Source organism: Oryctolagus cuniculus, chromosome 11 (genome assembly GCF_964237555.1).
Source record: "Oryctolagus cuniculus chromosome 11, mOryCun1.1, whole genome shotgun sequence".
Classification (NCBI taxonomy): Eukaryota; Metazoa; Chordata; class Mammalia; order Lagomorpha; family Leporidae; genus Oryctolagus; species Oryctolagus cuniculus.
This window is the reverse complement of record NC_091442.1, coordinates 26,981,564-26,996,929: the sequence shown is the minus strand read 5'-3', so window position 1 is coordinate 26,996,929 and position 15,366 is coordinate 26,981,564. Positions and strand designations below refer to the sequence as shown.

Sequence of the window (15,366 nt, the reverse complement as noted above, 5' to 3'; positions counted from 1 at the left end):
CTGTCTTCGGTGCCCCGTGGCACACACTCTGCTCTGCTTGCTGGAGTTGCCCACAGGTGCTTACAAGCCCTACCAATCAGGCAAACCAAATCCAGGTCCTCTCTTCGCCATGTTGTGAGGAGGTTTTTAGGCGCTGATGCGTGCCTGTGTTCGGTGCCCTGCAGCGCACGCTCTGCTCTGCTAGAACTGCCTGCAGGTGCTTACAAGCCCTAGCAATCAGGCAAACCGAATCCAAGCCCTCTCATTGCCGTCTTGTGGGAAGACTTATTGGTGTTGACAACGTGCCTGTCTTCGGTGACCTGCGGCGCCCACAGGTACTTATCGTCTTACTAATCAGGCAGACCAAATCCAAGCTCTCTCACTGCCATGTTGTGGGGAGGCCTTACTTTTCTCTATTTCTCTATCTCCGGGCATTCCTATTTCTCCTATTTTACTTCTATCTACCAGCATTCCTATTTCTCTCATTTTACTTCTAAACTTCTATTTCTCTTATCCCCGTGGCTTCCCGGTGCCCGCCCCGAGGCTGCTTCTCGGTGCCTTGCCCCGAGGCTGCTTCCCGGCTCTGCACCGCTTCAGCCCGTGCTTCTCTCATCTGCGCGGCTTCCCGGCGCCCGCCCTGCGGCGGGCTCCCAGCTCTGCGCAGCTCGGCTTTGCGCGCTCCACGGTCTCCACGCCCTTTGCACCCGCACCACGGCCTTCGCGCCAGCCCCGCATTCCCTATCTATTCACGCCCCGCGCGCTCTCTCTGCGCGCGGCAGCTTCCGCGAATCACACAGCGTAGCTCACATTTCCACCACCGGCATTCAGTCCAAGTTCCCCGGACTAACCTGGTGAATTCCAAACTGGCAGCCCACGTCTCTGCCTCTGGTTCCAGATTTTCGCCTTTTGCTCCCTGGGCTGACTTGAAGAATTCCAAGCTGGCTTACGTCTCCGCCTCGGCCTGCCCCCGCAGCTTCAATTTCCCTAACATTTTTCTCTACCCGGTATGTTTCCCTAACTTTTCTTCCAACAACAATATTCCCCTCTCATTTCTCCCGGTTTCTCCCCACAGTCCGCATCCGAGTCCAAGCCTCCTCCAGGTTTCACTTTCACTTTCAATCTCCTAGCTTCCCCGCCATAGTCCGCATCCGAGTCTAAGTTTCTTCTTGCTTTCACTTTAAATCCTAACTTCTTTCCCACAGTCCATATCCGAGTCTATGCCTAGGCTTTCAATAGCTTCTTCCGGCACCTTTTCCGTCCGGCTTTTCCCTAGGCTCTTTGCTAGTCTCTCTCTCTGGTATTTTCCCACTTCTTCACGTTTCTTCCCTCCTAGGTTTCCTATCCGAGTCACGGCACCATTATGTCGCTCCCCGTCTTCGTGGAGGAATGACACAGGACCCTGCGCTGTTCTTTCGTCTGCTCGGCCCTCCCCGGGTTTGCTGCTGGTTCTTCCCGGGTTGGCTACCGACCCTTCCACCTCCGTGGAAGGGCGGTTCCCCCTAGCCACTTTCCCCACTTCCACGGGGGAGCGGCATACCGCCGGCCGGCTCTCTTGGGGGCTGCACAGGTGTTCCTTCAGATAGATGTTCCTGGTGCATGTTGTCTCTCTCCTCCTTTATAGTCCTCTTCCACCAATCCCAACTCTGCTACCCACACGCCGAGTACGCTGCTCTCCTCCAATCAGGAGTAGGTCCTACAGTTTATTGGTTGAACTGGAGGCAGCTGTGTAGAAGCTGTTTCTCCCTTCTCTGCGCCATATTGTGGGAGAGCAGATGCATAGAATAAGTGTTAATTCCAGTAACTTAGTCTAGTCCGAGTTGCTCCCCACACTCTATCATTTTGGTCCTGGGACCATTTCACTCTCTTAAAAACTATTGAGGACTCCAAGGAGTTTCTGTTTAAGTCCAGAGCCAGGACTAGAGTGAACTAAACAAGGCACTCGCTTTGAGGGTAAAATTAAATTGCGCCAAAAATCTCAGTAATTAAGATGCAAAATTTAAGGCAATATATTGAAAAATCCACAGTGAAGCCAAGGCAAAAGGAAAACCAATAACGTTGGACATTGACCTTGTCATTTCATTTTTTTTTTTGCATGAATTATTTCATTGCTGTCAGAGTGTTGGCACCATCACGTTTCACATCAACTTTGCAAAACTCCAGGGAGTGAAAGAGTGAAAAGGGCAAACAGTCTGGGTATTATGATGACAGTAGTCTTGTCCTTGTGGACAGCTGTAATGGTCTTGGGAACCCCAGGCTCTGCTTGGGTGGACAGAAATCTCCTTGTCATTTCCACCCTTCAGTCTGCTGTCTGCCCCAAGGGGTCCACCCATCCCTGCCTTCAGGGGCAGCACCTAAAAGGGCTGAGCTTTGGAGGCCCCATCACTTCTCCCTATCCTTCCTCTGAACAAGCCCCGCTGGGTTGATGAGTCTTAGATTGAGGACCACACGTTCCCAGGTGTGGACTGAGCAGCATTGAGTTCCTGTGTACCTGTCACCTGCCCTCCTGGGGCCACTGCATCTCGGTCCTGCCCTTGGGCCTTTCCCTGCTCCCAGCCACCTGTCCCACAGTGCCTGTGCCCCATGCCTCCTGGGCTCATGATTCAAGTTTCATAACCTTCCCAGGGGCTCTTGGAGAGCTGGCATCTAGCCAAGAAACAGAAAACCTCTGCCTTCCTTAGGAGGCCAACTTCCGAAAATTCCGTTTGTTGGTGGTGTAAACAGGATGTGGAGGCTAGCAAGGGTAGGCTCCGAGGAGGGCATCGGCGCAGGAGAAGCGAGGCAGCAACCTGCGGGGGTAGCGGTGACGCCGCACACATTCCTTGCAGCAGTAAAACCCACTGCTAATCACAAACAGATCCTAGCTGACCCGGGCCCTTTCCCTGTCCACGCGGATTTCCTTCTTCAAACACCAGCGAGTCCACCTGGCTCTGCCTCTCTGGGGCATCTCCCCTCCCTTCCAGAAGCCTCAGTTTCCCTATATGCCAGATAAGGACTGGGCTTGAGTCACCAGCACAAGGTCCCTTCCGGCAGGCTAATATCCCAGGATCCAGACTTCTCGGGCTCAGAATCCACAAGAGTCTGGAATTCCAGGATTATAAGATGCCCAGATTTTATGGCTACAGAAATTGACGAGTCAATGGTAGTGGATTCTGAAGTGTTATGATTTTAGGATCCAGTGACTCCAAGAGCCTGCCCTTGTGACTTCCCAGGATTCTGAAATTTAGAGAGTTCTTTTATGATTTTAAAGCATTAGGGTCAGCATTGCAGACCAATGGGCAAGCCACTGCCTGAAGTGCCTGTTTGAGGTCCAGCTGCTCTGCGCCCAGTCCACCTTCCTCCAATATCTCAATTTCCACGTCTGTAAAGCAGGGGTCATGATAGCTGCTACCTCATGAGTGGGTGGAAGGGTTATATGAGCTGAGATCTGTGGACAGTGCCTGGAGCGTGACTGCTTTGCACCTGCCATGCTCCAAGATGGATGGCTGTTTCTACAATCCTGGAGTTTGAGCCGTGTGTTTCTGGGCCTCCAACACTCCAGATTATAAGTTTCTAAGAATCCAGTATTCAAAAATTCAGTGGCACACCAATTCTCTCAGCTGCCTACGGGCATACTCTGATGCACACTCATGAGGATTTGCTGAGGGCAAGCCAAGGAGCCCGGCTGATCTTACTGACCCTGGCACTCTCAACTTTGAATACAGTGAAGAAGAGAAGTTTGGGACCCCAGTCTTCTGAAAAGTGCCCTCATCTGCCCCCATCTCATGTCCCGGGAAGCAATTCAACGTCTGGCCAAAGTTTTCATTGGCATTGATGAACTCATGGAGTCTGTGCAGACAAGAAGACCATCCCTCCATAGCCTGGAACTCCCCTCTCGAGAACCTGCTGTGGCCCCCACTTTCCCTTGAATCAAGTTCTGTTCCTCATCCCAGTTTTTCCGGTCCTCTTGGCCACTTGAAGCTAAGGTGAGGTCACCTGGAAAGGGGGGCAGGGAAAGTGGGATGGTTTCTTTGGGTCCGGATACCTCTGTTCTTTCACGTTCACACTACAAGTGTTTATTAAAACATCTAATATATGCCAAGCTCTGGATTAGGCTCTAGGGACACAAAAGTGAGTAAGACAGACAAGGTCTGTGGTCTTGGAGGCTTGCAAAACCCATTTCAGACCCCATCCACTATGGAGTGTTCTCAGGGGCCATTTCCTAGATGTAGAACTTTGGGCTAGCACTCTGTGCCTCATTTGTAAAGTGGGCCAATAACACCATCGCCCACCTAGGTTACTGTGCAGCTCAAAGAGAAGGTGATGGTAAAGAGGTCAGCCGGCTCAGTGCCTGGCACACAGCACGTCTGCATCCACAGAAGCTGCTGTGGGGGAATCACTGCATTTCTACCCCCAGCCCCTTTGAAAGCACAGCATGCAGTGGGTAAAAGCCAGGTGGGCCTGGGCACAAGTCCTGGGGTGTAAAGGACGGGTAAGCATAGTGCCTGCTTCCCACGGCTGGTGCCTGGCATATCAGGCTCACCAAGCCAAGGCTTGGCCAGTAACAAGGACACATCTTCACTTCCCGTCAGCTCCCTCTGAGAAGTCATCCCCCCAGCCTCACTACTAGCCCAGGCCTTGTGCAGCACATGCTATGAACAACTCCCTGTTCCCTCTGGACTCATGTTTTTCACATTGGGGCTGAGCAAAATCTGCTGTCAGAAGTAAGCAGAGACTTTTTAGGCAGAATGCAGAAGGCAAGAGGGAATTATGGCTGGTTCTGAGAGAGAGACTCGCTAGACCAAGGGCATCCCCTGTCTCCCGGTAGCTCCTCTACGCCCCCCACGTCTTGTCCTCGTGGCTGCCAGGGGCTCCTGCCAAGGCCAACCATGAGTCCTTGGCCTCTTTAGGGATTAGGTTATTCTTTCATTAAGTTTGTAATTATTAAAAACAATGCAAGGCAAATTGCGCCGTGCTGAGCTGCGTAGAAGAGATTGAGGCTTTTTCCCTACCGGTGGCCTGTGGGGCCCCCACCCTGTCCTCAGTAACGGCAAACATTTTTAGGAAAATAAACGAGGACTTGGCCTTCGGGGGACTTCATGAACTTGACGCCTTCCCCACTCGAGACACTACCACATTAGCATGTCTGCTTGATCTCCCTGTTAATTAAAGGGGAGACTCGCTTCCAGGGCAGTTTCAACCCTGGCCAGGCCTGTGCCCGCGTCCTAGAGGGCCAGGCCATGGTGGTGGGCTGGCTGGGCAGCTGGTGAACTTGGAGGTAACAATTTGTCTTGAGATGGAGTCCATGTTCCTGAATAAAGGGATTTTATGTTCCCTCGAATTCTCAGAGTACCCCGGCCTCCAAAGAGGGAGTTATTGGAGGAGAAATAGCTGTGAGTCCTCAAACCAGGGGCGCCATGCTGGAAAACTCTAGACCACTCACTGCCTGGACCAGCAGAACTCTCCTTTTCCCCTCTGCATCCTCAGGGCTCCCGCCTTCTTGGGAAGGCTGTGTTCCTGTGACCGTTCTTCTGCACATGTGTTCCCTCAACAAGTCTTTACTGAGCAACTACTGAGCATGAAGGGTTGGGAAAGAAAAGGCTCCTCCCCCAGTCATGGCATGAGTATGAATCAGCCATGTGTAGGCCATTGCCAGGTGGCACAGTAAAGTAAAGCTTACGGCTAGAATGTGCTGGGAGGGCGGGGGCATCCTCCCAGGAGGTGATATGGAGCAGAAAGTCGCCCAGAGGGCAAGGGGAGCTGTGGGCTCTGGGGCACTTCCCCGAGGCAGGCACAAATCAGCCTCACACCTCCAATCCTCTCTCCCACTTCTGAGCTGCCTGGGCTGTCCCACTCTCCACTCTTGACCTGGCCAGCGATGACTTCTCTGTGTTTTCCTTAATACATAATTTGTGTCTTTACTGACTGTGTCCAATGCATTTGTCAAACCAGAATGTAACACCACAGGCTGTGCAGAGAAAGTCCCCAAACCCACATTGCCGATTCGTTCCTGCTCAGCAAAATGCTATTTTCCACGTAAAATGCTAATGAAATGGTTTGCTGACCTGCGTCTGCTAATATAAAGGTGTTTTTCCATTGAAGACTAATGAAACAGTGGTTTTAAGATGTCAGACTAAAGGCCTCGCTACTTCCCTTGTAAAAAGTAAGTCTCCCCAAACACAAACAAGAAACAGAAATGCCAATTCCGTCTTTGAGAGAACTGGGAGACACTTATAACCCTGAACCACAGCGTGCAAGGAAGGAGAGTGGAGGGAGAAATGGCCTGGGGCGTGGCCTAGAAGAAAGTCAAACCCAAATGGTTGGGCTGCGTGGCTTCTGCACCGGTGAATTGCTGCACGGAAGCAAACTGACTTCCATAAAGGCTTCAAAACTGGGAGGTACCAGGTGTCAGAGGAGGCGCTGCTGAGCCAGGGACTGGACCTGGGGGGATGATCCGGCAGTCTGTACCAAGGACCCCTGGACCCCCAGGTGGTCAACCCTCAGCCTGCCCAGCCTCAGTCCCCAACAGCCCCACTCACATCCAGCAGAGGGAAATTTGTTGTCTGGAAAAAGAAAAACCAAGACTCTCTAAAACCAGGGACAGCAGGCCCAGAGAAGGTGAGGTGTTCTGCCCCCTTCACTTGTCCGTTCCAGAGCATCACTGGGAGGGCTCAGGCCCTCCCCACTCAGGCAGGAAATGACGTGGTGAACCACTTCTAACACAAAGACCCACAGATGCAGCAATATGGGGAAGGAAGAGTGGCCCATGGGAAAAACCAGCCAGCGCCTTGATCCCCACCCCACACACAAGCCCACCAGCCAGCCACCGTCTGTACCCATAGCTTCCCATCAGATTGGTAATGTGACTGTGCAGCCAGGGATTGCTGGATATTAAAGACATTTCCAACATGGGAGACAGAAAACAAAACAAACCAAGAATGTAGAGGAAAACGACTTCCAATAACAGAGGATTTAGGGAAGAGGAGAAAACCTAAAACTAAATTCTGCCATTAGTATCTATTGAGACAGAAAGCTATTGTACCTATAAAACATGAACAGAAAGCAATTAAAAAGGAACAAAAAGTAAGAAAGTAACCATTAAAAATATATGCATCTGGAGCCAGTGTTGTGACACAGCAAATTTAGCTGCTGTCTTTGGTGCTGGCAACCCATATCAAAGTGCCAGTTGGATTCCTGGCTACACCACTTCAGGTCCAGCTTCCTGCTAATGTGCCTGGGAAGGCAGCAGACGATGGCCAAGTATTTGGGCCCCTGCTACCCATGTGGGAGACCAGGATAGAGTTCCTAGCTCCTGGCTTTGGCCTGGCCAAATGCTGGCCATTGTAGCCATTTGGTGAGTGAACCAGCAGATGGAAAATCTCTCTCTCTCTCTCTCTTTCACTCTCTCTGCCTTTCAAATAAGTGAATCTTTAAAAATTATACATGCCGTGACTTTCACAAATGGCCCCAAGTCCCTTCTGTCCTAGGATGCTTACCTCTTTCCAGTAAGACTGCTAATCCTCCCATCAGGAGATAGAGTTGGTCCTGGTTATCTGTTATCTGGTTATCTGGTGTGTTAACAAACCACCCCAAAATGAGTGGGTCAATTTTGTGAGTTATAAATATGGTCAGGGCTCTGTCGGATGGTTTTCCTGTTGCATGTGGTATTTTTTTTCTTTTTTTTTTTTAATTTTTTGACAGGCAGAGTGGACAGTGAGAGAGAGAGACAGAGAGAAAGGTCTTCCTTTTGCTGCTGGTTCACCCTCCAATGGCCGCTGCGGCCGGCGCACCACGCTGATCCGATGGCAGGAGCCAGGTGCTTGTCCTGGTCTCCCATGGGGTGCAGGGCCCAAGTACTCGGGCCATCCTCCACTGCACTCCCTGGCCACAGCAGAGAGCTGGCCTGGAAGAGGGGCAACCGGGACAGAATCCGGCGCCCCGACCGGGACTAGAACCCGGTGTGCTGGCGCCGCAAGGTGGAGGATTAGCCTAGTGAGCCGCGGCGCCGGCTTGCATGTGGTATTAATGGAGACCACTCAGTGGTATTCAGCTAGGGGTGAGCTGGTCTGGAAGATCCAAGATTACCTCACTTACACATCTGGTGCCATTGCCTGGAAGGCTGGGCTCAGCTAGGACAGTCACTGTGGTGTTTCATTGGGACCTTTCCAGCTTGTTGGTCTCAGGTAGTCAGAACTCTTCCTTGGTGGCTGGCTTCTCCCGGAATGATCATTCCAAGGTAGAAGGGACATGGCCTTTCCTAGTTAGCATCAGAGGTTGTGTAGCATCACTTCTGCATAACTAAGGTCAGTCCAGACTCCAGCCAGGGAAGAGGTCCCGAATCCCCTCTCCTGATGGGACCACTGTGGATGGACTTGTGGGTGTGTTTGAAAACAGCTGGGCTGCTGAAGGGTGTGCCCCACCCAACAGGAGTGCAACCAAGAAGAGGGAGACACGTGTTCCTTGGCTTTTCCTGGGTGACAATGTGACTCAACTTGGTGGCTTAAAAAAATAGCCCCCATGTACTGGCCTGTGGGCTATGCTCCCTGTGGTTGTGGCTTGCCTCCCTCCCATGTCTGTGGTCAGTTGGTAGTTGGTGGCCTCACTCGCATATCTGGCAGTTGGCGCAATGCCAGCTTGGGTAATGGAGATGATTTGGCCATGGGTCTCTAGTCCTCTAGCAAAGCAGCCTGGGTTCACTGCCAGCTTGGGGCAAAGGCCCAAAGGCGTGAGTTCTCTTGCATCTTCTGCTTGCATCATGTTTGCTGTTGTCCTATTGGCCAAGGCAAATCACATGAGGAAGTCCAGGGTCACTGCAAGAGGAGCTTGGACAAGGACACAGGCGGGAGAATATTGTCATCTTTATTCTGTAAATAGTGTACAACTTGCAGTACAGGAGACTGTGGTTTCACCACAGGAGAGAGAGGGAATTCCTGATGGTATCTGCAGCCCGGGCCCAGAGCAAAACAAGTCCAGATGGGCACTGCAGGTCAGGGAGCCCGGGGGGAAATGGTAACAGCCTTAAATCACTGGATGGCTTTGTCTGTGGGAGATCATGTTGAGGGGTGTTTTTTGGGTCAAATGTTCAAGTAAAACTAAACAAACCAAAAAAGGCAATTACTAGTTCAAGGAGAAAGGGCTGAGAGTTTCAGAGGAAGGAAATGTCATTACAATGTAGTGCTGACTCAGCAGGAAATGATATTTGCATGGTCATAATAATGAAAACACAATATGAAGTCAACAAATTTCAATATTGATTGTATTGGGAGGAGAGGAGAGAAAAAAACAGGTATAAATGAGTTAAAATCCCTCCTCTTTTGTATTGGGAAGTCAACATATGATGTTAAAAATGAGTACATTATACTTTTCTCTAAAGGGAGGAGAGAACTTCCACTTTACTTATGGCCTTGTCCAAATACTGACAGAGTTTGTGAACTCCAAAGGCTTCCATAGCCTAAGCAGCTCATTTCAAGAGCCTTGAGTGGTCATTGATGTCATACATAAGAGTGTTAATTGTTAACAACAAGAGTCACTGTGTACTAACTCCCCATGTAGGACCTCTATCCTCAATGAGTTGTATTGAGAGTTAACTGTAAAACCAGTTCTCAAACAGTTTGTGTGTGTGTATGTGTGTGTGTGCATATTGAAATCTTTACTTAGTATAGAGTTGGTCTTCTGTGTACAAAGTAATTGAAAATGAATCTTAATGGAGAATGGGACTGGCAGGGGAGAGGGAGCAGGAGGAGTGGTGGGAGTATGGGTGGGAGAGCAGGCATTGAGGGAAGAATAACTATATTCCTGAAGTTGCCCTGCACCCCATGGGAGACCAGGAAAAGCACCTGGCTCCTGGCTCCTGCCATCGGATCAGCGCGATGCGCCGGCCGCAGCGCGCTGGCCGCGGCGGCCATTAGAGGGTGAACCAACGGCAAAGGAAGACCTTTCTCTCTGTCTCTCTCTCTCACTGTCCACTCTGCCTGTCAAAAAAAAAAAAAAAAAAAATAAATTAAAAAAAAGAAAATGGGTACATTAAAGCTATGTATTTGTAGGATTCAGGAATATGGAAGTGAACCCCAGGAGACACAGCTAAATGCCTTTGGATCAGGAGAAGGAATGATCAAATCCTGGGAAAGGTGAGCATTTCATGACATTGCTCAAAGGCGGGATAGGTGCCAGAGTCTCGGCCCTGCTACCACGTGCACTCATATTCTTAGAGCCACCAAGGGCACGTGCTGAGAGAACTGGCCCTGCCTTTGCTCTGTGAGGTTGAAGGCATCCCCTGGGCTCCCGATGCCCCCTCATGTTGTCTAAAGGGCAATCACATCCTTATATCCTTGTCACTATGTTGTGGGGTCCATCTCAATTGAGTTGAGCCTTGCCACCCCCTCAGCTTTACACAAAGGTAAACTGGAGCTCTGAGAAAGGATTTGATCTTGTGGAAACTGGAGGCCTAGAGAGGGGTGCGGTGGGCAGAGCAGTGCTAGCTCTGGCTTAGCCATGAGGCCTTGGAGCCCTGAACTTCCTGGGACTCAGTTTCTTCACCTGTAGCATGAGTCACATACCAGGTCCTCAGGGTGCTGTGAGGGCCAACGGGGATCAGGTGACCCAATGGGTCGTTAAAGGTTTTCGTCTCTCATTCTCTTCAATGAACACTACCCTTAGTGTGTATATTTATATATTACAAGTATAACACATCACTCTATCAATATGTTATCTTATTATATAATATATACATACATACGGACCTTTAAAAATATAAGATCAAATATACAAATAATAGAATATATTATATATTGTTATAAATTATAATACTATGAAATATATTTTTAAAATAGAATTATCCATTTTTTTCCTGTAACCCAGTGGGGTATGCCCTGCAGTCTAGGAACTCCACTTTGGAAACTGCTGGTCTAGGACATAGCAGGTGTTTAATAAATGTAAGTACTTTAAAATATATAATGATTCTTACTATTAGAAAAAAATCTTTGCTTTTCTACTACACTATAAGCTCAAGGGAAGTAATGACCAGAGAAAGTTACCCTGACATGTATACAACAGGAGCTCGATAAATGTGTTAATGGATGTGCGTAGGGGTGAGAGAAGTACAGAGGAAAGAGCACTGGTGGAGAATGGGTCACAGGCTCATTGTGTGACTCCAGACAGGGCAGTGCAACTCCCTGGACTTCAGCTCCCTCACCTGTTGGAGGAAATTAACAAACCCTCTCCAGTAGGACTGAGCTGACGGCAGGGGTTGGCTGTGCACATCCATCCCATTCCCTGCACCGGTGCTGCTGCATGGTCATTGCCATTGCTCACCCAACAAAAACCTTTCTTCTGAGCCTCCACAATGTGCAGAGGAACATACTGAACTTAGCGTGCTTTCGGCTGCAAGTAGCAGAACACCCTATTAAATGTGGCTTAAACCATCGGGGCTACTATTTACACTGGTGTTTGCATACACACAGTGAACAAATCTTTTTGTTTGTTTGTTTGTTTGTTTTTTGGACGGAGTAGACAGTGAGAGAGAGACACACAGAGAGAGGTCTTCCTTTTCTGTTGGTTCACACCCCAGTGGCCGCTGCGGCTGGCACACCATGCTGATCCGAAGCCAAGGGCCAGGTGCTTCTCCTGGTCTCCCATGCGGGTGCAGGGCCCAAGGACTTGGGCCATCCTCCACTGCCCTCCCGGGCCACAGCAGAGAGCTGGACTGGAAGAGGAGCAACCGGGACAGAATCCGGCACCCTGACTGGAACTAGAACCTGGGGTGCCGGTGCCACAGGCGGAGGATTAGCCTATTGAGCCACAGCGCTGGCCAAATCTTTTTTTTTTTTTTTTTAAGCTTATTTACTTATTTGAACATCGGAGTTAAAGAGAAGGAGGAGGGGCCAGCACAGTGTGTGGCATGTGAGGCCACTGCTTGCAGTGCCAGCATCCCATATGGGCTCCAGTTCGAGTCCGGGCTGCTTCATTTCCAATCTGGCTCTCTGCTGTGGCCTGGGAAAGCAGTAGACGATGGCCCAAGTCCTTGAACCCCTGCACCCGCATGGGAGACCTGGAGGAGGCCCCTTGCTCCTGGCTTCAGATCGGCACAGCTCTAGCCATTGTGGCCAACTGGGGAGTGAACCAGCGGATGGAAGACTTCTCTCTCTCTCTCTGCCTCTCCTCTCTTTGTGTAACTCTGATTTTTAAATAAATAAATAAATAAATAAATCTTTTAATAAGAGAGGGAGAGAGAAGGAGGAGACAGAGAAAAAAGATCTTCCATATGCTGGTTCACTCCCCAAATGGCCATAAGGGTTGGGGCTGAGCCAAGCTGAAGCCAGGAGTCTGGAACTCCATCCAGATCTCCCCCGTGGGTGGCAGGGCTCCAGCACTGGGGCCGTCTTCCACTGCTTTCCTGGCTATTATCAAGGAGCCAGATTGACTGTGGAGCAGCAGGACTCAAATAAGCATGTACATAGGTTTCACCCTCTCAGGGCAGCTTACCCCGCTGTATCACAGTGTCAGCTTTATAGCGTGCAAATCTTGAGCTGTATGGCTCAAAGAATATTTCACAAATTTATCCACCACTTGGATCAAGATATGGGATGCTGAGGCCGGCACTGTGGTGTAGCATGTAAAGCCACCGCCTATAGTGCCAGCATCCCATATGGGCGCTGGTTTGAGTCCAGGCTGCTCCACTTCCAGCTCTCTGCTATGGCCTGGGAAAGCAGTGGAAGATGGCCCAAGTCCCTAGACCCCTGTACCCCCATTGGAGGCCCAGAGGAAACTCCTGGCTCCTGGCTTCAAATCAGCGCGCTCTGGCCATTTCCGCCATTTAAGGAGCGAATCACTGGATGGAAGACTTTTCTCTCTGCCTCTTCCTCTCTGTAGCTCTGCCTTTCAAATAAAATAAATAAATCTAAAAAAAAAGTTATGGGATGTTGTTGACATCCCATCTGGCTCCTTCTTGCCCCTCTCCCAGCTTTTCCTCCCCCCCAGCCCCACCCACCATTGTACTAACCTGACTTCCAACAGCGTGGATTGGTTTCCTGGTTCTTGAACTTCATAGGAATGGAACCATGTAGTATGTGCTCTTTCCTATGTAGTTCGATTTTTAAAAGATTCATCATGTTGTCTATATCTGTAGTTTGTTCTTTTTTACTGCCAGAGAGTAAGAAATCTATCCTTTGATCCATGTAGTATATCCAATATATCCATATTATGTATTCATGCAGTAAAAGGTGTAGTTGGTGCATAGATCTCACAACTTATTTTTCCATTCTCTTGTTTTCAGATATTGGTGGCATTTCTGCTGTTTTGCTGTTGTGAATAAAGCTACTATGAACATCTATGGGCACATGATTGTGTGGATATGTTTCCTTTCTTGAATAAATACTGAAGAATGCTGTCACCTGGTCATCAAGTAAGTTTGTGTTTAGTTGTAATAGCTACTGCTCAGCAATCTTCCAAAATGACTGTGCAATTTTTCATTTCCAATGAGTTCCAGTTGTTCTACATCTACACTAAAACTGTATTGTCAGATTTTTTTTTTAATTTTAGTCTTTCTGGCAGATAAAAGACTGTATCCTATTGTGACTTTAATTTGCATTTCCCTGGTGACTAATGAGCACCTTTTCATGTGTTTATTGGCCATTTGAATCTCTCTTTTATGGCTCCTGTTCAAGTGGAACTGTTTTTGGGCTATTCTGTATTTGAGGCCTCTGTCACAGAGATATTTCAGATGTCTTCTCCCTGAACATGGATTATTGCTTTGTTCACTTAACGATGCCTTTTTGAAACTCAGAATTCTGAATTCACTTTATCATTTTCTTGACAGCATCTTTTTGTCTTCTGTGTCAGATAACTCATGATGGCCAAGATTATTAAAATATTTTTCTATATTTTCTTCCAGAAAAAGCTTATTAAGCCCAAGAGATTTCTTACTGTCCCATCAAATATGAAATATTTGGTCCTAGGCTTGTTCAGAGGCTTAGTTATGTCATTAAAGTGTCATGTTCCCTCAGTCCTTCACATTTACACTCTTCGAGTGTGGTGAAGATGTTTCCTCATGGTTGCAAGATGGCTGTCATAGCTCCAAGCATCACATCCTCACAAGACAATATCCAAAAGCAGGAAGGAAGAAGGGATGCAGGTAGATAGAGGGAAGGCAGCCTCTCTGAGAAGCCCCTAAAATCATATTGGCTAAAATTAACCATTCTCACCACAAGGCAGGCTGGGAAAAATCTGCCATCTCGGCCTCTGTCCTGGGACATAGCCTCTGCCAGGATGGGGGAAGCAGAGGGAGGAAAAGAATGATGTCTTAAGTATGAGCAATTATGTCCGTCCTGGAGAATCAGCAGCTCAGGTAGGGTGACCAATTGCCTGAGAAATGGAACTTTGAGAGCTGAGCCAGGCAGAACAAGAGAGTCAGGAACCCTCCCTCAAGAGCTTTCACTTGGCCCAGTCAGGGGTGGACGTGACCCCGTCTCCAGCCTGGACAAAGAAAGGCATCCAGGCATGGGCAGAGGAGATAGTGTGAGTGAAGCTTGCCTGCTTCTTGGTTTCTCCCAGCCTCAGACTCCAGCCCCTGGCTCTGCTCTCTCCAGTGTGGTTCAAACTGTTTTTGGGTGTCTCACGTGTGCACCGAGGCACTGTGCTAAGCCTGAAGATTCCTGGACGAATCAGATCCTGATCCTGCCCAGAGGAGCTCCAGGCCAGATGAACAGGGAGGCATCAGCAAGTGTTGCAACGAAGCAGGCCGATAGAGGGCAGGTGCTCCTGGCAGGGCTCTGGGGATGTGCAGGCGACTGCAGGGGGAGGAGCAGAAAGGGCATTCAGGGCACTGTCCTTGCTCTAGTTTTCTCTTAAAGCCCTGGGGCAGTTGCTTCTTGGGAGTTTTATCTTTTCCTTAATGAAATTTTTATTTCCCCCTTAAATACACTCCCATGTTTGCAAAATGGTACATGCGTAAGGATAGGCAGTGCACCGTCAGGGTAACAGCAAAAGGCAGGAAACAACCTAAGCATCCATCAGGAGGGGTTGAGTAAATGCGAGCTGGTGCATCGCCACCGTGGACTGTAGACAGCTGTAAGAAAGAGGCTGCTCTCCGTGTGCTGAGAACAATCGCACACAGGGAAGCGCGGGGAGCCACGGAGCATGCTCCCATTGGGTGAATGGAAACGGTGCACGTGCTCACAAATGCGTGAGCCATTTCTCAGGAGAAATGCAAGAAACTAACAACAGCTGTGCTTCCTGGAAGGGGAAGTGGGTGGCAGGGCACAGGCAAGCCGGAGAACCACTTTCCTCGGCGTGTGCTTTGGTACTCTTTGATTTGGGCAACACGTGTGTGTGTGTGTGTGTGTGTGTGTTGCCTGTTGGAAGAATGAGCAGGAGGAGGAGGAGAATAAATGCATACCCACAAGCCTACAAGCATAG

General features: G+C 49.4%; 1 long non-coding RNA gene across 1 annotated transcript in view; it reads left to right on the top strand.

Moving 5' to 3' along the window:
* Positions 1-13,288, top strand: part of LOC138844320 (uncharacterized) — an 88,664-nt gene extending 75,376 nt beyond the window's left edge. The window contains exons 3-4 of the long non-coding RNA XR_011379956.1: positions 10,813-10,886; positions 13,226-13,288. This is a non-coding gene — a long non-coding RNA (uncharacterized lncRNA). The remainder of the gene's footprint in view (positions 1-10,812; positions 10,887-13,225) is intronic.
* The last annotated feature ends 2,078 nt before the right edge of the window (positions 13,289-15,366 follow it).